Source organism: Pelodiscus sinensis, chromosome 16 (genome assembly GCF_052426305.1).
Source record: "Pelodiscus sinensis isolate ZL-2025 chromosome 16, ASM5242630v1, whole genome shotgun sequence".
Taxonomy (NCBI): domain Eukaryota; kingdom Metazoa; phylum Chordata; order Testudines; family Trionychidae; genus Pelodiscus; species Pelodiscus sinensis.
In genome coordinates, this window is record NC_143067.1 from 32,369,650 (window position 1) to 32,393,691 (window position 24,042).

Consider the following 24,042-nt stretch of genomic DNA (forward strand, 5'->3'; position numbering starts at 1 on the left):
TTTTGTTGACAGATACTGTCGACAAAGCTTCTGTCGACAAAGAGCATCTAGACTACATCCAGTTCTGTCGACAAAGCAAGCCGCTCTGTCAACATCACAGTGTGGACGCAAAGGACAGTGTAGATGCAATAACGCCTTCTATCGACAGAACTCTGTCAACAAAAGGCGTTATTCCTCGTAGAATGAGGTTTACATACGTCGACAAAACTGCTGAGTTTTGTCAACGTTATGTCGACATAACTCAAAGGCAGTGTGGACGCAGGTATAGTTTTGTCGACAAAAGTCCACTTTTGTCGACAAAACCCTGTAGTCTAGACACACCCAAAAAGTGCATACAAAAGGACATAAACTTGTCTAAACTAAGCAGCACCTTTGCATCTTGAGCACTTGTTCACAAACACAATTTTGTAGTATTTGTCTGGAAATCCTGAAAAATATGTTACTGAATTATCCACTTGAAAACTGGATTTTTTTTTAGAGCAACAGATGTACCTTACACACTGTCTGGATGTTAGAAGTTGTTCTATTTAACAGAGACAAACACGAACTCCAGATTGCTTTTAAAGAATTCTCCTTTGTTAGGTTGGGACAACTTCATTGCATTGGCTTGATGGTGGCATACTGGTGGATTGCATAAATCAGAAATGAATTTAGGCACAATCTTTAACCAGACTGTGAAATACCTTCAGGGATTGACAGAAGAGTCCCACAGACATTTGACAATTAAATGTTAGTTTCAAGAAGTCAGATTGTTACTAGCTGAAGCCCAACACTCTGATAGCCCAAAGAAAATAAATGAATTAAAGCCTTGCCACTGTCTGAGATAACTAGTTTTGCGATTCTAGCATTTTATATTAGTAGCATAGAAACAAAACCTTAATCAGGCTTTTGAGAAAAAAAGATATTTCTTTAATGACCAATATATCCCTATACTCCAATTAAAATCAATAATGAAGTTACATATGTAAAAACTACAGCAAAATGATGTTTTAACAAACAAATGAAAGCATGGGTTATAAGCCTAAAGTACTACTGTGTGTCTACTATATTTTGTTTCAGTGTTGATAGCTTCTATATTTATGCAGTAGTTAATTGCTATTATAAAGATCTACCAAAAGAAAAGAGAGAGGGAGAGTTGAGATTATGATGTGTTTCATCTGTTTTATTCTAACTTTCAGCTTTCTATTCATATTTAATTTTTAATACTGAGTGATTGGCAGCTGCATTTTGCATTCAAATGTTCTATGCCTACGGGGTGTTGGCTCAATTTTAGTTCTGAGCTACCCCAGGACATGCAGTTCAATATTACTAGCTATTGGAACACTGAAATAGCCTAATAGCTTCTACTTAGTGGCATGGTTGGTGGTAGCGCATCATGTTGCTCCACAGAGACTTGAGGGTTTTTTGTATGCATTTGGAATCTCAGATGCCTCTCTGGTTGAGAAAAGATGCACTGCGGAAGTGATATGCTTATTATCTTAGAAGGGGACTGGTAGCATTGCAGAGGACATTGGCATCTGATTGGCAAAGAAAAAGTGTTTTAAGGGAGTGCGAGAGAAAAAGGGTTCTCTGGCTTTTCAAGTCAGTGATAAAATGCTGGAGAGGAAATCCATGGATAAGGACAAGGGTAAAAGGATATTGCAGATGGGTCAAGTGAATGGCAATGACTGATATGGCCACTGTACAAATACCAGTTTGGAGTGCTCCTCACCTTACAGTCTTTTCAGCAAGAGCTCCTATTGAAATAAATAAGGCAGAGAGAAGAGAAAACTTGCTAACTTACTGACAAGAAAATATATTTCCAAAACATTAATCCCCTCTTTATAAGCTGAATGGGACAGGGAAAGATGATTCATGCTATCTGACTGCTTAATAAACATCACACCCAAATTCTCTGTCCAAGCATATTCAAATGATATCATCCCTAAAATATCAACATCCTTATACTGGTTCTCTTTCTCCTTTCTGCCCCTAGTTTATAATAGTAATAAAGACAACATGCAGCTGGGATTTTCCATGCTGTATAGAGCTGGAAATATGCACTAAATCAGAAACATGAGATGATTTTTATGTGGGTTTTTCAAAGAGGTTTCTTATCTGCATGCAAGATAACTGTAGCCTTGGAGGAAAGGTCTTGTTCATTGTGGGTATTGTATGGAATATATGGGCTCAAAGAATTAATATAACCCCCCAGTTCTGTTTCTTAGGAATCCAAACAAGACACACTTAAAAGGGGAAAGAAAAGAACAACAAAGGCAGAAAATGCAGCTTGTGTCTATATTTACTCTCACCTGCAATCTCAGAGGGCATGTGTACACTGGGGAGTTTTTTCAAAGTAACTCCTCTTATTTCGAAATAACAAGGTAAGCGTCAACACTACCAAGCCTGTTATTTCAAAATAATGAGCTTGTTATTTCAAAATTATAGCTCCTGCTTGCAAAGAGGAATAAGCTTATTTCGCAGTAGTTATTTTGAGAGTTATTATTTTGAAATAACCTGGTAGTGTAGACGTAGCCTCAATGCTGAAGAAGCATAGGCACAACACAAGGATTTGCCAGCCATTTCAAGACTTGGTAAACTTATACCATTATCTGATGTTGCATTTAGCTGCCTTTTTCTGGTAACAGACTTAAATCAACATTGCAAAAACTACAGTCTTGGTCAGCTAAGCCAGACACTTAGTAAACAAAAGGAAAAAAAGGAAAGAAAAGAACAGAGAAGAGCAAGAAGAAAGTGGGGAGGGAAAAAACATACAATTTGGGGTGCATGGAGGGAATGAGAAAAAGTCTCACATTCCGAGGCGATGTTCAGGGTTCAGCTGGGTCCTCATTCTCTGCCATTGTTTTGCCAGGACATCTCTCAGAATTAGGAAGAAAATGGTCTGAGGCCCAAGGAGCTAGTGGGGGGAGGGAGGTCAGCCAGGATGGTGAAGCAGTTTTGGGGTTTTTTTGTTTGTTTGTTTTTGTTTTTTGAGAGTGAGAGAAAGAAAGAGAAAGACACAGAGAGAGAGAGATATTAAAACACATATAGTAGCAATAGTTACCACCTGACCTTTCCTTTGAATAATTTGCTTTATCACAAAGGGTGCATCTGTACTACACCGTTATTTCAAGATAACTAGCATTATTTCAAAATAAAAATGTGAGTGTACACACAGCCATTCTGTTAATTTAAAATAATTTTGAAATAACAAATGGCTGATTCCGAAATCTGTAACCCTCATTCTACGAGGAATAATGCCTATTCTGAAATAGCTATTTCAAAATAAGGCCCGTGTAAACACTCCACTTCCGCTATTTTAAAATAATCCCTCATCAGGTCTATTCTAAGTTATCAAGATTGCACAATTACATCAGGAAAGCCTGCCTCAGACTTTTTGAGGCTTCCCTGTAGTGTAGATGTGCTATTTTGAAATAAACTATTTTGGAAAAAAAATCCGGAATAGCTAATTTGGAATAATCATGCAGTGTAGACGTAACCTAAGGGTTTAACAAGATGTGACTGTACAGACCCTACTACCATAACTGAGTTTCATTATCAAATCAAGAATGATTTTCTTTAAGAGTTTTAACACTCACTTTTTAACATTTTTAATCCCTCCCCCAACTTTTTCTTTCTGAATTCTGCATTGTCATTTGTGCAAACATTTTTAAAAAGTTCTTATTCTATTTTCTTATTTACTTACTTTTCACATTTCTCAGCTGAGTTCTTTCAGCAGCTTTAAGTTTATCTTTTTTATGGTTTTGCACTTATTTTTTAACTTAGCACACTTTACTTGCAAAGCTGTGCTCACTAAATATAGTCCTTGAAGGATTGGTGCTTTTTACTTTGGATTTATGTAAATTGGTAACAGACATTGTTTTCTCCCTGACCTTTCAGGAATATTTTCCATTTAGTTTGTTTCCTTCAGTATAACTTTAATTTGATTTCTATGCATTTTTTACATTTATTTCTTAAGGTGGCACATTTTGTTTTGTAAAGTTTTAATCATAAGAAATAATCCTGAAACTGCTGCCTTCATTTCAGCTTCCTTTACTAGGAATACTTCCCCCCCCCCCCACCCCCCAAAAAAACCCAACAACAACCTAGATAGTATTTTTCTATGTCTCCCAATGCATCCTATCTTATGGCATTTAACACATCTTTGCTGTACTTTGCTAATATTTTATTATTTATGGCATTGAACATGTCTCTGATGTGCTCTGCTATTCATTTTTTTTCTTTAAGACCACTCTCTGGGGTGCATTTTTCACCCATTCCCAGTCTCCCTTAATACTTCTCTAGGAAGAGCATAGGCTCTATCTTTTTAACCTACTTATCCAGTGTGGTTTAAATGCTTTCATGCCATTTCCCTTAATGATGAGTTGCAACTCTCTCACCAAGGGGTATATAGGTTACCTGATTCAGATGAGTGGATCTGAATCATGACACCAGTATATATTAGGTTTAGCTCTGAGATCTTAGCCACTCAGGAGTATGTTGGGTAGGCTTCTAAGACCCAATCCAGTCAGTAGCATCAGAGACTATCCACTCAGTTCCCAAGATCTCAGCTCACTCCAAACTCATCACTGAAGTTTCTTTATTGTCATACTTATGTTGATCAGGCTCAAGTGAGAGTACAGGGCAAACCAGACATCCAAAGTTACTAACCTCTTCCTTTATATACATTACACTGCAGTTACTATATATTGTATCATAGATGTGGAGATTGGCCTGATCATTTTGTTGGAACCAATCCCTCTACCATAAGCTCTGTCTGTGTCCATCTGCAACTTTTTGCCTCATCTTTATGTTTCTGACTTATTATTTTTATCTTGTCCATTGCATATGGTTCCTTGAGTGATCCTCGTCATCTAAGGGTGTTTCTAGACAGCACCCTTCTTTCAGAATAAGCTACTCAATTTGGGCTATGCAAATTGTGTAGCTTATTCCAAGTTTAAGTGAAAAAAGCTTATTTTGAAATTTGGTGCTGTGTAGATGCCGGATGCTGGAATAGCACATCCGCTATTACAGGAATTAGCGGGCGCTTTTAAAGACATGGAGTTGATATTTTAGGATACTTCCAGTATCCTGAAATAGCAACGCAGTCTAGATAGGCCCTTAGTTAGTACAGACATTCTATCTTCACCTTGCTGATCCATTTACTTCCCTGATTCTGTATACCCAGAAATGAATCCTTACTCTTTTCTAATTACTTATGCCTAGCCAAGTTTACAGTTCCAATTAGCATAAATTTATAGTCGTAGTTACTTCAACTGTGTGACCTTGGTTGTAGGCCCAAAAGGGTTTTCAGTTATTGTGAGGGGAAAATTTAACAGGACATATGCACTGGGAAGTTAAGGCACCAAAAGACATGCCTAAGTCATAGGTGCTGGACAGCATAGTGCCTTGATGCTTGGTCAGTGCAGCATAGCATGTGTGTGGGCAACACCAAAGGCATTAAGTAGGTGCTAAAGACTGGATTTTATTAATTAATACTCATGTATTCTTAAACTGAAAAATATTAAAATTAAACTCAACATCACAGACTTGCAATTTCTATTTGAAAATTAGGCAACTGGAAGTACTGCAGGAATAATTATTTTCACTGATTAATGACATATTTACTAGGAAGAGCTATTTTCAAATATTTTTTAAAAATCTGTTATCATTTGCAAGGCTGTGGATTGTGCATCAGGTTTGTGGATTCTGTTCTAACTGATTTCACTGACTTGTACTCTAGCTTTGAAAACTCCATTAGTGTTTCTATTTACCCATTTTAAACAAAAACAAAATCCAAAAACAAAACAAAATTGTATTTTCTGTATTTTTCAGTATTCCACCTAACCCGTGCAGCCTCCATGGCAAGAGTGCTGAGAGTGCTAGTCTACATAGGACAGTGACCAGTGCTTTTACCCTCACCATTGATTTGAACAGAGTTAGGACAATACAGCGATAACAACACCAGTATCCTAGGTGCACAGTAGAGTTCACTAATGACAGTGAAATGATGAGAGACGTTAGATAAAAGTGTAATATCAACACAACTTAATTAACTTCCATGTGGTCACAGTAGAGGAGACATTGTGAAAGGCTCTCTTTGGAGCTAGAAACTTTGAATGGGTGAATATTGCACTCATGGATAATGTCTCCTCTTCTTCCACCAGAATCTTTTTATAGGTCTGAATTGCTCATATTAGAAGTCCATCAGCTTTTGAAGTTTGTAATACCACATCCTTCCTGGCAAAGGAAGAGACCATGCTATCTTGGTTTAACTGAGAAACAGAAGGCATTCTCCCATTTATCTGAGTTTCAGACAGGTTTCCTCATCTTGCCATCTCCTAAACCAGCTACCAGTAACATAACATTTATAGAGGTCTTCAGAGCATCCAAAATATCCCTCTTGCTTGCTGTGTTCCCTGTTAGAATCTGTTGCCCTGATTTCCTTTGGTATCAAAAAAATGCATCAAAGCCCCTATAACTTGGGGGCATCCAAGCAGTCAAAGGAAGACTTCCCCAATCCTATTCAATTTATCCCCATGTTGCTGGCTTATATTTGGGGAAGACTGGCATTAGGCTAGTTCTTCTTTCTAAAGGTTTAGCACTTGCTCTGAAGAAGTGCAGCCCACTCAAAGAGGTTCATGTCCCGATTTAAGGTGTACAATGGGTGCTCTGTGGTGGCAGTGAACAACTTCAGATTCCTGGGGGTACCTCAGACTTTCCGTGGCTCTGTTCAGACAGTCTGAACAGATGTCACCATTGCTTTTGGGACAAAAGATATCTCTGGAGTATGATGTGGAGAACAGAATGTTCTCTACGTAGGTCCTGCAGTTTCTTTGCAATGCTGTGATAGATAGCTCAGTGGTTTGCGCACTGGCCTTTTACACCCAGGCTGTGTCTACACTTGGCCACTTATTCCAGAAAATCAGCCGCTTTTCCAGAATAAGCTGCGAGCTGTCTACACTGGCCCTTGAATTTCTGGAAAAGCAACGACGTTGAACTGTACAAAATCAGCCGCTATTCCGGAAAAACTATTCTGCTTCCGCTCGGGCATAAGTCCTTATTCCGGAACACTGTTCCGGAAAAGGGCCAGTGTAGACAGCCAAGTAGTCTTTTCCGGAAAAAAGCCCTGATCGCGGAAATGACGATCGGGGCTCTTTTCCAGAAAAGCGCGTCTACATTAGCCATTCCGGAAAAAGGGCGTTTCCGGAAAAGCAGCCTGCCAGTGTAGATGCTCTTTTTCTTATACTTATAATGAAAACTATTCTGTTTTAAGCATTTCCGGAAATTCATGCCAGTGTAGACACAGCCCCAGGGTTAGGAGCTCAATCCTTGAGGGAGCCATCTAGGGCAAATTAGTTAGGGATCAATCAGACTCAAGGCCCCTTCCAGTTCTAGTGTTTTATGACTTTACAAGGTAGTGAACCATTCATGCAGAAATCTGAGGTTCCCCTTTCTGCTTATGTCTCTTCTTGTGGTCTGGGATGTGGAGGAAGGGCAATCAGACAGATGTCAATAAGGCAGAGACTCTGCATTCCAGAGCTCTGCCCTGTCATTCATCAGGAAGCCTTTTTCAGAATACTGGAAGTCTGAATCTGAATTGAAGTAGAAGTAACTGTGCAAGAATGGTGTCTGCCTACCTTCTGAATAATGACAGTGAGATAGGGAAGAGACAGCATCATCTATGCACAAGAGAACAGAGCTCTTCCATTCTAGCCAAGCACCAGGTGCAAAAAATCTGTTGTCTACTGGAAGTATCTTATACTGTATGGTGGCCTTACCATGACACTCTGACAGAATTTAAAGTGATAGGTGAGATAAATAAGGGAGACTAATGTGTGGCAGAACACAACACAATGCAACATAACATAAATGATGCATAATTTAGCAGTTGATAAGGGGAATATTTCCTCTTTTATGGATTTTTTTTTCATGGAAATAACATAGGATACTGGAAACCAATTTCTGCTGTCAGTTGATATGAGGGAATGTGTCCATGGGGATAGAGTATTAACAGAATTTGGAAATCAAATAGTTTCTTAGGAAAGGAAGTTAAAACATTTGAAAACAAATTACAAGCCAATTCTTCTTTCAATCTTCTTCCCGCCTCCTCCCCCTATTAGTGATATTCTTTGTAAACAATTTGAAAGGATCTTTCTTGAATCAGCTTATACTCAGTTGGAATTTGCTTTTAACAATAACTTGAGCTTTAATAAGCTGGTACCCAGAGTTTGTGCCATGCTGATTCAAAGAGATAGCAAGACTATGAGTAAGATCAAAGGAACATGGACATGGGATCTTAGCTACCAGACAGAAGAAACAGAGAATTATTCTGGAACCGTTTTTATTTTTGCCTGGATATAGAAAAGAATGATTCACTTTAATTTTCTACAAAGTATTTGCAACACTCCTTTAGTCAAGAACTTCCTTTTTCTTCTGTGCCAGAGATGTAAAACTCTGAAGAATTCTTTATTGAACTGTATATGGTTTTGATACTCATTAGGGGACAGTAGAACACTGGCAAAATATACAGTAGCAAACCTGAGAATACAGCAGTATATGCTTATTATGTGTCCACCAAATATTTTAAAACCTCTTTTGTTAACTTTAAAATGAAAAACTAGATGTAGTGACCTGTACAAATCAGTCATTACTGCATAGTTGTGAAGTACATGAAAAAATGAAACATAGGACCAAATTCTTACATGATTTGTCTACAAATCCATATAATTCAGTACAGTATTATCCACTTATCCCGAGATTCAATAAGTACCAGCATGTTTCTATTAGAGCTAAGTAATATTTTTTTTCAAATAAACATTTTATTCACCAAAAATGCAGCTTTGTATAACCCAACCTATTTGCAAATATCACATGAATTTGCTGAATAGTTTTTTCCAAAAATGATTTTGGGACTAGGTTCAGTTTGTGAAGGATGAGGTATTATTATTAACCTTGCAACTCTTAGCCCAATGGCTAGCTTGCTTGCTCGGGGATAAAGGAAGCCTAGGTTCAATACACTCTGAGAAGAAACTTGGATTTGGGCTTTCAGTCTTACAAGAAAATGGCATTTCATAACCATGGCTATGGAGTTATTTCATAGTTCTGCTTTTTATTCTCAGCAGTTTACATTGTTCCTCTTTATATAAACAATTATATCATCATAAGAGTAGGGCCTGTAACTTGGATCTTCTGCTCACAATTGAGTTCACCAGTAACCAGGCTCCACAGTCATTCTCACACTCTCTTTGGTCCAATGAGTGGGAGGAAGATTGAAGACCCCACTTCAAATTTCTGTGCCATATCAGGCAAAATGATGGTTGTAGAAGGGGAATCTTTCACATCCCAGATGAGTGTCCCAACCACTGGGTGGAGGTTATAAGTTTATCTCTTTTTCAGGTTATTTTGTTAATCAAGCTCTTCATTTCCATTGATTTTATTTTAAAAATTCCCAAAAATGAAATAATTTCTGGTTAAATGAAATATTTAGTTCAGCCAACAACAATATACTGTTAACTGTTTCAATGTGTCAAGATTTTGCAGGGCTTTTTTGGTTCAGGTTGAACTGATTTTCTTTCTGGTTTTAGAACTGCCAGCAAACTGAAAAACCACTTATTTATCCATCTCTAGATTAGACATTTATTAGAATTATTCAAATCTCTGAGGTTTTCAAAATTTGGCTGGAAATGGTCCATAAAAGTGGACCAGCTTGACAAAACCCTGTCTGGGATGATTTAGGCAAGGGGGCTGGACTCAATATCCTCCTGAGGTCTCTTCCAACCCTACGAGCCTTTGATTCTATGATTCTATGAGTTGGGCCTGAACAACCTTTCTCAGTGTATTTAGACGTTTTCCATTTCCTCTTCTGACTAGAATCCAAACATTCAGGGATATGTGAACATGGATTATAGCACAAAAATGGAAACTAACCATTCTTTGGAAGCACTACAAAGGTTTGATTTTGATGGAATTTTAGAACATAGATTCAGGGATTATATTATTAAAATCAGTTTGCCTTTCCTGAACACCTAGGCTACGTCTACACTGCCATGGTTTTCCGGAAATGCTTTTAACGGAAAAGTTTTCCGTTAAAAGCATTTTCGGAAAAGAGCATCTAGATTGGCATGGACGCTTTTCTGCAAAAGCACTTTTTGCGGAAAAGCATCCGTGCCAATCTAGATGCGCTTTTGCGCAAAAAAGCTCCAATCGCCATTTTAGCCATCGGGGATTTTTTGCGCAAAACAGTACTGTGCTGTCTACACTGGCCCTCTTGCGCAAATGATTTGCGCAAGAGGGCTTTTGCCCAGATGGGAGCAGCACAGTATTTCCGCAAGAACACTGACGATCTTACATGAGATCGTCAGTGTTCTTGCGGAAATTCAAACGGCAAGTGTAGACAGCTGGCAAGTTTTTCTGCAAAAGCAGATGATTTTGCGGAAACACTTGCCAGTCTAGACACAGTCCTATATTAGAGGCCATAGCAGAAGGAAGTTTAGACTAGAGCTGTTTGACAAATGGATTTTCTATCCTAGAAAAAAATGAGATTCCAAACATGTTTATAATAATTTAATATAAAATAAAGTAAATTTCAGAACAAAGGAGCAATTTGAAATAAAAAATCCAAACTTTCCATTCTCAGAACATTGAAAGAGTATATTTCAACATTTAATCAAGCACATGTTGAAGTACTATAAAAAATTTTCTGATTTTTTTCCTAAACAAAATTTCCTCAAAATCTATACACTTTTAAAAAATGTTTTGTCAAAAAGGCATTGTCCCACTGAAAAAAATTACAATATTTCAAATAAATATTTCTAATTAGTTCCATTAGACATGTAGCAATATACATTGCACCTCTGAGATTAGCATCTTATTCAAAATTTATAAATACAATTAGATTAAATCTTTCAGAGTAGGTATACGTATTATTCTATAAATTCTGCAGAATGCAAGATACTTCTAATGAGCCAAATCAATTATTTCTAGAATTACTTATAATTAATATTAATTGCTGAGAGATAGGATAAGTAACTGGAACTTTGGAGTCTGTCCCAGGAAAAAAATAACAGAGCACAATATCTTCAACAGTATAAAATCTCTTTAAAAGATAACCATCCAAATTCCCTCTCTTATAGAACATTATCCATTACACACAGAATGAGTCATGTTCTGATAGATATAATAGATATGGGATACAGCTTAGCTCCTTTTCATATTACTATTTGAAGTTGAGAGCATGTCCCAGAATTTTGTTAAGAGTACCTCAGAAACCTCAACACTTGGGATTGTCTGTGTATAGGGATTTCCCCATAACATTTGTGTTAAGAAGTGATTTAAGAACACAGGGATTAGATACGGACATATTTTACTATAATGTTCATGTATTCAAAGAGGTTTTAATATTACTAGAGGAAATAGACTGTAGGGCATAGATAAAAAATATGGTGCATTGATAGGTCAGTGCTCTGCTTACAGCTCAGATAGACAAACTCAAGTTAGCTTTATGTGCGTCTACACTGCAGGGCTTGACTCAAAATAAGTTATGCAAATTGAGCTATGTCAACTGCATATTTTATTTCAAAATAGCTTATTTCGGAATAGAAAGCATCTACACAGCACTTACTTTGATGCAGAGCATTCTTCCTCCAACTTCCCTTGTTCTTCATACAATGAGGGTTATAGGAGTCAGAGTAAGAAGTCCTCCAGCTTTGGCCCATCCTTTGGGCAAGGCAAGAGAGGCGGTTGTCTTGGGCCCCATGCATTCAGAGCCCCACATTGCCCAGCTCCCAGCACCGCCGACCTTGCTGCTCACTTGTGACCGTGCGGCTCAGCCATGGTGCCTTAGGCCCCGCAAACTCTTTGGACGGGCCTGCTCCAGCTTGACAGCATTTTGACACTCTTTCAAATTAACTGCCTGCTGTGTAGATGTGGACTAAGTTCTTTCGGAATAGTGTTACAGGGTAGACGTACCCCTTTAATTGAGCTAGTTGAGTACAGGAATAGTGGAGTTGCAGCAGCACAGTCTGGATTCATGAATAATTATCAAAAGTTCTGGGTGGACTAGTATAGCCCACGTGAAAGTAGGGCTGCCAACCCTCCAGGATTGGCCTGAAGTCTCCAGAAATTAAAGATTAATCTTGAATTAAAGTTTATGTCAAGTGATGAAACCTCCAGGAATACACCCAACCAAAACTGAAAGTGTGTGCTGCTTCAGTTTCACTCTCGGGTACTTCAATTAACTATATTTAAAGACAGCTTGGGTATGTCTACTGTCGTGGGCTAAATGCTCTGTGATTATAGCATAGATTTACCTTTACATATGTACATTTGAAAGTACATGAGCATTTACAAATTTAAACCAAGAAGATTTCAGTGGGACTATTAGGTAACATGAAAATATTAAGTAGGTATATTAAGCTGAATAGTAAGAAGTCCTTAATAGCTTAAAAATCATTAAGAAATGTTTTGCTAATCTCAAGAATGATAATATCTCTCATTTTCTATGTATTGAAGATACATATAATGTACAATAGATGCTTTTTTGGGGTTTTTACACGTTCGGGGAGTAAGAATAGCATTTCTATTAATTTTGAATTTGCATTGTATAATTGCTTGTTAATTAATTAATTGCATTTACTGAAATTAACTGAATTTAATTTCAATTTAAACCTAACACCTGAACCTTCACCATCACTTATCAGGGGTTCAAATCAGCAACCAGTCACTTCAAATTTAATATCCCTATTTACAGAGGTGAAAGGATAGATAAGAATAGATCCTTAATCTTCAAATTATAAATCAATTCTGAAATTGAGGATAGTGTTTTCTGACTTGTTTTTATCCTCCACCTGTTCTATTTAAAAACAAATATAACTTTGTTCAATAATAATAATTACAATTCAACGTACGGCTGATGTGAGTGTTCCATCTGTGTTTCACTTCTTTCCTTGTCTCCAATGAATTTGAGGACTGAACCACATGGGTAATAATTATTGTGGGCCCTCCTTGAGACAGTAATGTTAATTTATTTTGCCTGAAGAAGCAGATATAACCATTGTTTTTCCCAGGTGCCTCATATACTCAGTTTTAAATTCTGTTATTCTATTGATATGTGATGCATGGTAATTAGACCCCTGAACATTTGCAAAACCTGCCTGACAATCAAGCCTTTAGAAAAAAAATCACTAGCCTCCTTAGCACCTCTATATTTTCAATTTGATAACAAATATCTCAGGGACTATGGGGTCCTCAAGGTGCTATGAATGAGCATCTTCTTCTCCTACCCCACACTTTGTCAGCAAAATTACCATACAGATAGGCACTGCAGAAGACGGTGAGTGTTACAGTTCTTTGGAATACATAGCATTGGTGGCAAATCTTACTACTACCATTCCACTTGAGAAACATAAATGTAATACATTGTGACTAGATACCTAGACAAATATCCCGATCATAATTTGGGATTGAACTCAGACCATCAGCAGCAAAAAGTCCTATCACTTGAGCTAGAGAGGTAGCTTCCTTTCTTTTGCAAGTATTGAAACTGCAGTAAAAGCTGGGATCAGCAACTAAAGAGAGACCTTATTACTCACGCTAACCCACTTGCTATGTAAAGAACCAAGATTCAGGTTGATCTTTATTCAGATATAAATGAGTGGCCTACATCATCTCCTCTCATTGTACATACACATAAGAGCAGACAGAATTCGGCATTTACATTTTCATGACAAGAAGACAAACATTATTCTTTATAAAACCCAAATGGCAACTAGCTTCTGTTCCTTGACATTGAATCTCCATGCTGAATGTGCCAATGGAGGTCATTTATTTTACTACATGGTAGCTACCCGCAAGAGGTGCAGACCCATTATGTAAAAGACCTATAGCAGTTCTATAATACTTTATTGATATTATATGTTGGTGAGATGTTTTGTGCATGACTATATTTGGGGAAAACAGTTAGGGAAATATTTTTTCACCATGCCATGATATGGCAAACACTTAAGAGCTGTTATGGGATAAATGACAGCCCTTAGCTTTGGGAATACTGGTTAAATCTCCTCGAGAGCTCAGCAGACTGGTCTGGATGAGCCAAAAGTCTCAGACCTGACAAAGAGAAAGAATCTGTCGAGATAAAAATAAACTCTATCCAGGAAGGAAGGAGCAGCTGGGGAGCTATCCAAATTGGCACAGGCACTCACTGCAGTGTCTGAAGCTGTTAGATCTGCTTAGGCTACCATGAGTGAAAAGCAACAGGCATGTAGAGTGCTGTTTCCAGTATTTTTCCCTGAATCCTTTGTGCCTACTACTAAAATTAAACAATACCATGGCTTTCAGAATGCTTTCTGGTAACAATATTCATTACTGCCACAGACTCCTGAAAGAAATAGACATAGGTGCCAAACCCAATACACCTGCTGAGTAAGTCCAGTTGATACACAAGGCTATATAACCCAAAGCCCTGTCTAAGGGTGCAGGTATACTGCACCCTTAGCTTGAAATAAGCTAGGCAATTTGAGCTATGCAAATTGCATAGCTTATTTTGTGTCAATTTCGAAATCGTTTTTTTTTTTAAATTTGACACTGTCTACACAGTACTTGTTTCAAAATAAATCACTATTCTGAAACATCCCTTATTCCTCGTGGAATGAAGTTTACAGGGACATCAGAATAGCAAGCCTGTTCTATTTCAAAATAATGGGCGTATTCAAAAGACCTCCAGTATCCACAAATAGAGCTGCAGTATAGATCTAGCCTAAAAGTGGAAGAATTCCACCCTTGAAAGTGTGAAGGCTAGAGACCCAACACCTAAGATTATGTCTAGACTACATCCCTCCTTCAAAAGAGGGATGTAAATTAGACATATCGAAATTGCAAATGAAGCTGGGATTTGAATTTTCTGTGCTTCATTTGCATAATCACATCACAGCATTCTTTCAAAAAACGCCATTTTTTTAGGAGTACAGAATATTTTGAAAAAGACTTTTCTTTTCAAATGAACTGCATCTAGACCATGGTTTCACTTTCAAAATAGTGTTTTTCAAAAGAACGCTGTGACATGATTATGCAAATGAAGCATGGGAAATTCAAATCCTGGCTTCATTTGCAATTTCGATATGTCTAATTTACATCCCTCTTTCAAAAGAGGGATGTAGTTTAGACGTACCCTAAAGGAGGTGCACACAGAAATAGGAGAGAGGTGCACCTAGTCCTGAAACAGGGACAAACTAATTTTATACTCTAAGTTAAAATATGACCAATGATATGAACTTATGAAGCTATGTAATGAGCAGTACAAATGCAGTTATCCCATTGATAGCATGATGCTAACCTAACAATCTGCTGTATATCTGAGATTGTGCATCTATATGTCTATTCATCTGTCTGTGTTCAAAAACTCCTCCTAAATGGTTAAAGCTAGGACCACCAAATTCGATATGCAGCTTCCTCTTATCCTAAATTAAAACAAGGTAAAGGTCTAGTTGTTTCAGGAAAACTGGATGTGCCTGGAGTGGGATTGTTTCTCATAAAACCATACAGAAAAGAGACAGAATGACCAGGTAGATGAAAGGAGCTAGCTGATGGTATGCACCTCCTCCATCTGAGACTGCCCCAGTGCTGAGCCTGCTACTGCTCAGGTGCCCTTTACTGAGGGTGGGGGCAGGCTGAACCTGTCTCTCTCCGGATTTGTACAGAAATGTTGCTATTCCCCTTCGTCAGGGAGCCAGGAGAAAATGCATATTCACCTGCATTCCTGGAGAACACAGGGGGCAGAGGAATGTGGACCTGCCCCAGCTGGGGAACATGCATCCCTCCACCCTCTATGCCCATTGGAGTTGCAGAGGCTATGGAAAGGTGCTTCTTACGTGGCCCAAACCTGCTGCGGTGAAAGAAAACTGGGGTAGTCTTCTCTCCCCAGGGCAGCCTGTATACTGAACCCCTCATTCCAAGCCCCACCCCAGAGCAATAATTTAAATGAAGCATGTGCATTTTCATTTTATTTAAAAACAAAAACAAAAATTGAGTTAAGGACCCAAGCTGCACCAGATTAATTTTCTAGTTGCCTATAATTCCTATTGCATTCACTACAATAAAGTAGTGAACAAACTCCTAAGCCCACATCTACCTTGATTTCAATGGAGCCATTACATCAATGGAGGACCAAGCACATTATTGTTTACTTTGAATATTTTATTATAAACTATGCCAAACCATCTTGTTTTGCAACAGTTACAGTGAACACACCTGGAAACAGAGGGCCAGTATGTGCTCATCCACTGTCTACATTGTTACCTCCAATCATATCAAGGTGGTAAAAATAAAGCATGCACAAAAATAATACAATTAATTTGGCAGATGTTTGCACTGAAGATGTCTGATTATCTCTTGTATTAAAAGGTTTTCATTTGCTTTTAGGTTCAGTATTGTGTCTTTGTCTTTCATGAGATCTAAATGATTCCAGTTATTACCAGTTTTAGAAAAAGTGCAACTTAAATTACAGATATAATAATATGCTTCTGCTATTTATTTTTCTCATTACAAATCATATCACAAATATAGTAATCATATACCTCAGGCACATAGCTATCTCCTGATGGTCTTATCCTCAGGTGGCATGGCTATTAGACTAATTGCCCAGCAATTTAAAACCTGAAAGTAGGGAGAAGGATTGTGGTCACAAAACCATAATTAAAAAGTCCTTCATAAATCAAAAGATAGCAGTTAACAATTTCTACTATAAGGCTGAGACTTACAAGGCTTCCTCTCTCAGGTTATGCAATTACCTCCCAAATATTTAAAAATAGATGACTTACAATCTCCCACTCTTCCCTTTCCAGCTTGTAGGTGCAATACTTGATTGATATTAGGGGTTTCTTTGTTAATGTTTGAGTTATCAAGGGAGTGGATGTGTTATTTGTGCTTGAGATAAGAAATTATTTAGGGAACCATGACTTAAAGCAATTAGTCTAGCTTTTATTTCTGAAAGATTTGCATTTTGACCCATGATCATTCTTATCTCCTGTTGCCTAGGTTTTTTGACATTGCAATCAGTCACTCTTATGAATAAATTGTTTTGATACTTCTGGTTCAAGACTTGTGGAAACCATTCAAGGCCATTTCAAAAGAGAGATACAAATCTTGTCAAAACTAATCTTCCTGGTTCAAAGATGGTTCAAGTCTGAGGTAAAATGCTTCCTCCCCTCCTCTCTCCCCCCCTCCCCCGACATGGCCAAAGTTTGCTTTCCTGTGAAGTAGTCATATAGAAAAATACTTTAGGGTTCTCCCTCTTTCTCACATACACACACAAATACATCTCCCTTCACTCTCAACATGTTATAAGCTTGAATTTCATCAATCACCAAGTTTTGCAGCTATGTGGATAGAGCAAAATATGTAAACTTTAGCTTCAGCAAAATGCACATGGATGTGAACAAAATTTGGAGTGACAGGGAGATGGGGATAAGGCAGATCATATTCAAACCATGGCTGATTGCAAGCATGTTCAAGCCTTAAGTTGGCTGTTTCTCATCCCTCTATTCTATATGCTCCAAACTCTACAGAGTTTGCACTTTGGAAGGTATGAAACTATCGTGTATAAAGGTAAACATGACTTTTGCGTAAGTCTTCTGCTGGATTAAGAATAAGGTGCTCAGCCCTTATTGTTTTGATTGTGCCTACATTGTTTTGATACAATCTGATTATTTGCACTAAATGGAGCAGCAACCATTAGAATGGTGTCCATTAATTCCCAAGAAATATCCAGCACTGAAATAAGGATTGTTGGCATAAGCAGAGTGTTTTATGCTGATTATTTAAATTATCCTTTTTTGGTTTCTTTTTTGCCTGGTCACAAAGAAGTATGGAGAATACATTTGTCATCCAATTCTGCAGTGTGACACCTGGAGAATACAAGTGCCGCTTGTCACTATGTCTTGTAACCGAATATCTCTGCCTCATAAGTAGTGGGAAAGTATTACAACCGACACCCTGCTCCCTCCTCCAAAAAACCCAACAACCAACAATGGAAATGTGAGTGGAAAGATGTTGCTCTCTGATGCCACCACACACACCAAAAGAATATTGTAGAATGACTCAAGCAGTTCAGCCCCCAAACGTCAATGAGAAATTCTGGGAAGATTCAGCATCAAATACACCCTTGCTCTCATGTGTTCAGGCTGCATTTCAGTGTTTTGGGGATATAGATTTTGCTGTATAGAGAGAATTAATGCCTTGAATTTCAGCCAGCTGAAACAGAGGCCTGGTTCCATTCAGGCTGCAATATTCATCAAATACAATATGTATGATTTTTTAATATTTCATATGGACTTTTATAAGTTGCACTCATATACAATACTCAGTGGGCCATTATTAAGTGTTCCCAAATGGCCATATTCTTCTAGCAATATACATGCAGATTAGTTTCTTCTAGATCCATACCTGAAACTGTGAGCTTTCTTAATTTTGATATTTATGCTTCCTCCTAATTGTATGTACACATGTAACTCATATTAATGGTTGTTACACACATCCAATGACTGGAGAATAGATACTTAAAATGTCTGAATCCCAAAGGGTAAGACATGCAGTACTTGGCAAATCCTGACATAATGGAAAAGATAAGGATCGGACCCTTAGGAGCTAGTTTAGAAATCCAAATCACTTCAGGGCATACCTCTCACTGTCACTCATCATGCAGGACGACCCTCATTTCAGAGCCAATTCCAGCCCACATAGGCCTCAGCTTGCTACCGCTATCCTATGAAAGTTGAATGATGGAACTGGGGGGGTAGAAAACTATATTGATGGATGAGAAATTAATAGCACATAATTTAGCAATTCCTGCACTGCTATTTTTCTTATGGTTATCTCATGGAATCTTTATTCCTCCTTTGGGTTTGGCAGTTGAAAACACAATGTCCGTCAATTAGATGTTGCTTAAGTAAGAAAATTAAACATGAAATATGTTTGGACCAATTCATGACCAAGGAATGAGTGAAAACATGCAATGTAGAGGCCTAACCTTAAGTCCCTTTTACCTTTGACTAAAGCCAGAATGCTTGTGCTTTTAGCCATTTTTATTCTTCAAATCCAGTTTCCTTTCACGTGTGTCTGCCCTAAGAGCCATTCAAAATGAAACTGGCAAATTCCAAAAGAACTTCATGAACATTTGACAGGCTTCACAATTTGCATAACAAAAGAGATAAGAAATTTTGTATATGCCAGAGCTACTTTAAAATATGCTAAATCTCTCTACTGATTAGGAACAAATAATAATTTGCTTTGTTTGTTTGTGATTAGCAGGTCATCTATCAGGTCAGCTTATCTATCAAACTAATTAATGTTGTCATCTATGACTATATGTTATTTACGTTTTATCTACAGTTTCTTCTAAAATATAATAGTACATCTTTGTAAAATTCTGAAACAAAAAGCAGATGTAGGAACTAAAAACAATTTCCTTTGTCTAAAACCACTGTGCCTTTCTCCTCCCTCCCCCACCAGGTACTTTTCTCCTTTCAACAATTGACTTGGAGCCTTAAAAAGTGCTCCTACTTCAGTTTCCTAACACTCGGCCCAAAGTCTGGTCCAGAAATGATCAGCTGGCTGGATTATCCCCACAAAAATTTCTTTGCTTTTGTAGGTGTTGGAATCAAAGGTTTTGATCCTGCTCAATGGGAGTTTTGCCATTGATTAATGGAAGGTTTGGTGCACTGATTTAACAAAGCCATTCTCTGTGGTCATGGCTATGCTAGGAAATTATTTTTAAATTATTAAATTTGACTTAAGAATTCCCAATTTAACAAATTCAAACTAATATGTCCCCACGGGAAGTATCAACATTAGTCCAAGGCAGGCTCCGTTAATGTGGACGCACTATGTCAGACTTAGAGCCCCAGGAAACACTCCGGGGAGCTGCAGGAGGCCTCCCGAAGGCCAGTAAGTTCAAATTAGTGACACCGGAGAGTTGACACTAATGTTATTTCGAAATTGCTATTTTGGAATTAGCGTTACTCCTCATGAAAAGTAGGAGTACAGAGTTTGAATTCCATAGCCCGTGATTTTGAAATAGCAAGCTTGTCTGTGTAAACACATCTCTTATACATTCAACCTGGGGAGGGTTATTTCAGAATAAGATCCTAGTGTAGACCAGGGCTGTGAGTGTAACCTGTCCACCATGCCCTTTCTATAAGCCTATATTGAGGTTCTTGCAGCTTGTGGCAGAGTCATGCACGAAGGACCCATAATATGATGTGATAATGTGTTACTAGAGAGCCTACAGACACGCAATACTGCTTGCTAAAACTGCTTTTGCAAATGAATGAACTGGATTGTCTCAACTAAGCCTTAATTTACAATCCTTGGGACGTAACCTTTTCATGATTCACTTAAAGTCAATAGGAGCTATGTGCACAAATTGAGCCCCTTAACGATTCACTTTTTAGTATTTTACCACCGATGATCATGCTAATTTCAGGGGTTTCATTATTTAACTTCAGCCCCAGCAGAAGATCTCATATTGGTCAAGTTAATGCAAGTCATTACTTCACTTGTTATTTGACTACAAAATAATGATTTGCAGCCATGGTAACTTCCAGCAAAGTCTTGAACTGATGCTAAGGATCAGGGACAAGAGTTCTCACTAGATCAATGCTTAAACAATAATTCTGTGATACTTGTATTTGTATTGTACAAAATGTTTTCATGTATAATGAAAGAATACAGCAGTGTTCACATAAACAATCTTCTGAACAGGCTGACTTGTCTATAAATATATCAATAGGTGGCATTGGGTAACTCCTCAGGAGCCAACACAGAAACTAAGCTCAGTTTCTTATCAGGCACATACTACCCAAAATGGATTGTAGTAGCAGCCACTGGTATATCCATGGGCTTTGGAAAATATCTTAATACTCAAACTGCCACTTCTTAGAAAACAGACTATCAAATTTTGTACATCTTTAAGGAATAACATAAATCCCAACTATAAATAAAACTTACTTTCTTAAATCAAATATAGAATGCCCTTCACAGAATGCTTGCAAGTACAGTTGTTCTGTTTTAATAACTTGAGACAGAAATTAAAGTAAAGCAAATGTATTTAAGATGTGAGAGAACCTAGTTACTGGTTTGGATGGAAGGAATAATGAAAGTAATGTAACAATAACATTATTTATTACTCATAGATCATGGTCTAATCAAAGTACTTTTAAAGTTGGGATACAACATTTGTTTTACTTAAAAAAAGATAAAAATAAAGAGGTGAAGTGACTTGCCAAATCTCACACAGTTAGCCATTGGCAGAGTCAGGAATAGAATCCAGGGGTGAACTCCTAGACAGAAGTGATTGCTGAAGAGTCACTCAGAACTTTGTTGAATTGGCGAATATGAGATACACAAATACATAGTAAAGTTTAATTTCAGTAGAAATGTGTATTCATTTTTTATTATTGTTATTGTATTGTACAGCACACTTCAACACCGTGTAAAGAACCGTCATCCCGAGAAAAATGTCTGATAGTTTCTTTTATTTAATGCTAGCTAATACTCTACATATTCTTTCCTATATCAAAGGCAACACATCATTTGCTTTACTTTGTAGTGTCATGAATGGCATTTAGTTTAAAGTTTTCTGTCTTTGGTAGCATTCTCAAGTGATTTAATTTACTCAATTTGCAACAAGAGTTGCTATCATGACAGAGAAAATTATGTTTGCAAGTGACAGATTTCTGATAATACTGAGGTCTCAACAGGATTTTTGAGATAGTTTCTCAAATATTCTGTTTCACATAAAATACATTCATTTGCAATCAGGTTAAGTTAATGTAAACAGAAAGCAAAGTTCATTTGCAGTATATTTTATATGCACCATGCACATGGATGTGCTTTTAGAGTTGCAAATCTTCAACATAGAAGTGACACATTGTGGGAATTATGCCTGGCACAGCTTTTCGCTATACGTGATCCATGCTTAACATCTCTAAACTTGGTTTATATTTTCTCCTGCACCTTTCCCAACCAGAGGAGTTTATTTTCTTTGAGTAGTTGTTCTGAGAGTGAAGATATAAATGTTACGGTTAACTTAATGTTATAGTGTTCAAACAAGTACATTTGAAATAAAAAGACTTTTGCTCTTTGATAAATCTTTTTCTTTTTAATCTTATCTCAATAGGGTATTGGTCTCTGAACTCTGAAACAGTGGTTCTCAAATTTATTTGATCGCATGTCTCCCCTTATTTGTATCTGTAGTTGTTTATGCTCCCCACCTCTCCGGGCACCTACCCAGCAGCCATTGCTCACAGGCTGTCCAGCTCTAAGGCAGAACAGAGAGCTCTGGGTACTGGTCTGCTCAAAAGGGCTAACCATTAGACATTTTTTCTTTGGTTGCCTCTAAGGTTATGTCTACACTGCCGGCTTTTGCTGACAGAGAGTATGCAAATGAAGTGCTGATTACCATTTTGTCGTGCTTCATTTGCATAATCTATTTGAGCCATTTTTGTGCAAGTGTTTTTTGTGCAAAAACAAGCAGTGTGGATGTTTTGCAAAAAGAGGTTTTTGTACAAAAAGGAAACATCCACACTACTTGTTTTTGCGCAAAAACCCCTTGCGCAAAAATGGCTCAAATAGATTATGCAAATGAAACGCAACAGAATGCTAATCAGTGCTTCATTTGCATACTCAGTGACGGCAAAAGCCGCAGTGTAGACAAAGCCTCTGACAGAATTTGCATTTCCAGGCTCTGTTACAAAAGTTACAGGATTAAGTTTAGCATTATTCAGTACAGAATTCTGAATAACTCTTTAAAAAATTCTCAAGTCACAGTGAGATTCATAAATGTGAATAATTCAATCTATACATTTGAGCTTTTTTTGAAAACAAATTCAGCAAACTAAGGACATGGCTACACTTCAGGGCAAAATTCAAATTAAGCTATGCAACTTCAGCTACGTCAATCGTGTAGCTGAAGTCTAAATAGCTTAATTCGGCTTTTGGCGCTATCTACACAGCAGGAAGTTGAAGGAAGAACACTCTTCCTTTGACTTCCCTTACTTCTTGTGAAATGAAGCTTACAGTAGTCAGAGTAAGAAGTCCTCCAGCTTGCCATTATTTCGAAATAATGGCTTGCTGTGTAGATGCACTCTTTGTTATTTTGGAATAACGTCAGTTATTCTGAAATAACGCTGCTGTGTAATAAATACCTTAAGATTTTAGTCCTTAAGGACTGTGAAAATTTTTCTGAAAATATAAAATGATTAACAGGAAGAATATTCCCTAGAAATCATAGGATTTTTAGGGACCCTTCGATTACTCCCTCTGCATATAACTGCAAGGTTCCTATAAGTCTGACATAAATTAGTTAAACTATATTTACAGTCTTGATTCAGTATTAATTTCTGGGGGGAAGGGAAGGGGCTAGTAGAGTTATCAATAGACATGCAGCATATTATCACACCAGAGAGAGAATGACGGAATTCATATGTGATTATTATTGAATTGGGATGGTTCTATTACTCATAGGCAAAACCTATGAGTGAGTTGGGTAACCAAATACAAAGAAAACTTTTTACAGGAGGGCAAAGAACCAGGCTCCATATGTCAGAGCTAGCTAACAGCAGCAAGGAATTTTTCCCTGACCAAAGTGTAGGGCAGCAGTATCAGGGAGGGTGAGGCCTAAATGGAGTTCCTTGTCCCCAGGGCCAGCCTAAGGGCCAGGGAAATGGAATCCACACCCAGGGATCCATAGCCAGGGGAGAGCCACAAAAGGCTCAGCCTTCCCACACTGGCTCTGGTGAGACTTCACTTAGCCAGTGCACAGACTGCTCTTCTCCCCAGTCCCAATCTCTGGTCCTTCCCCTCCACCTACTCGTTCATCATCCTGCTGGCAGAGGGCTCCAACTCTACCCAAGCCCCCCTCCAGGAGCCGGAGTGGTAGGGACCGCCACTGATAGCACAGTACAATGGCCCAGCCCACCTCCATCTAAAACAGGGCAGAATCCTGCCCTGTCTGTGCCACTTGATCTCCAGCAGGGATGGGCATGAGAGAAACTTTCTCTCCATGTGACA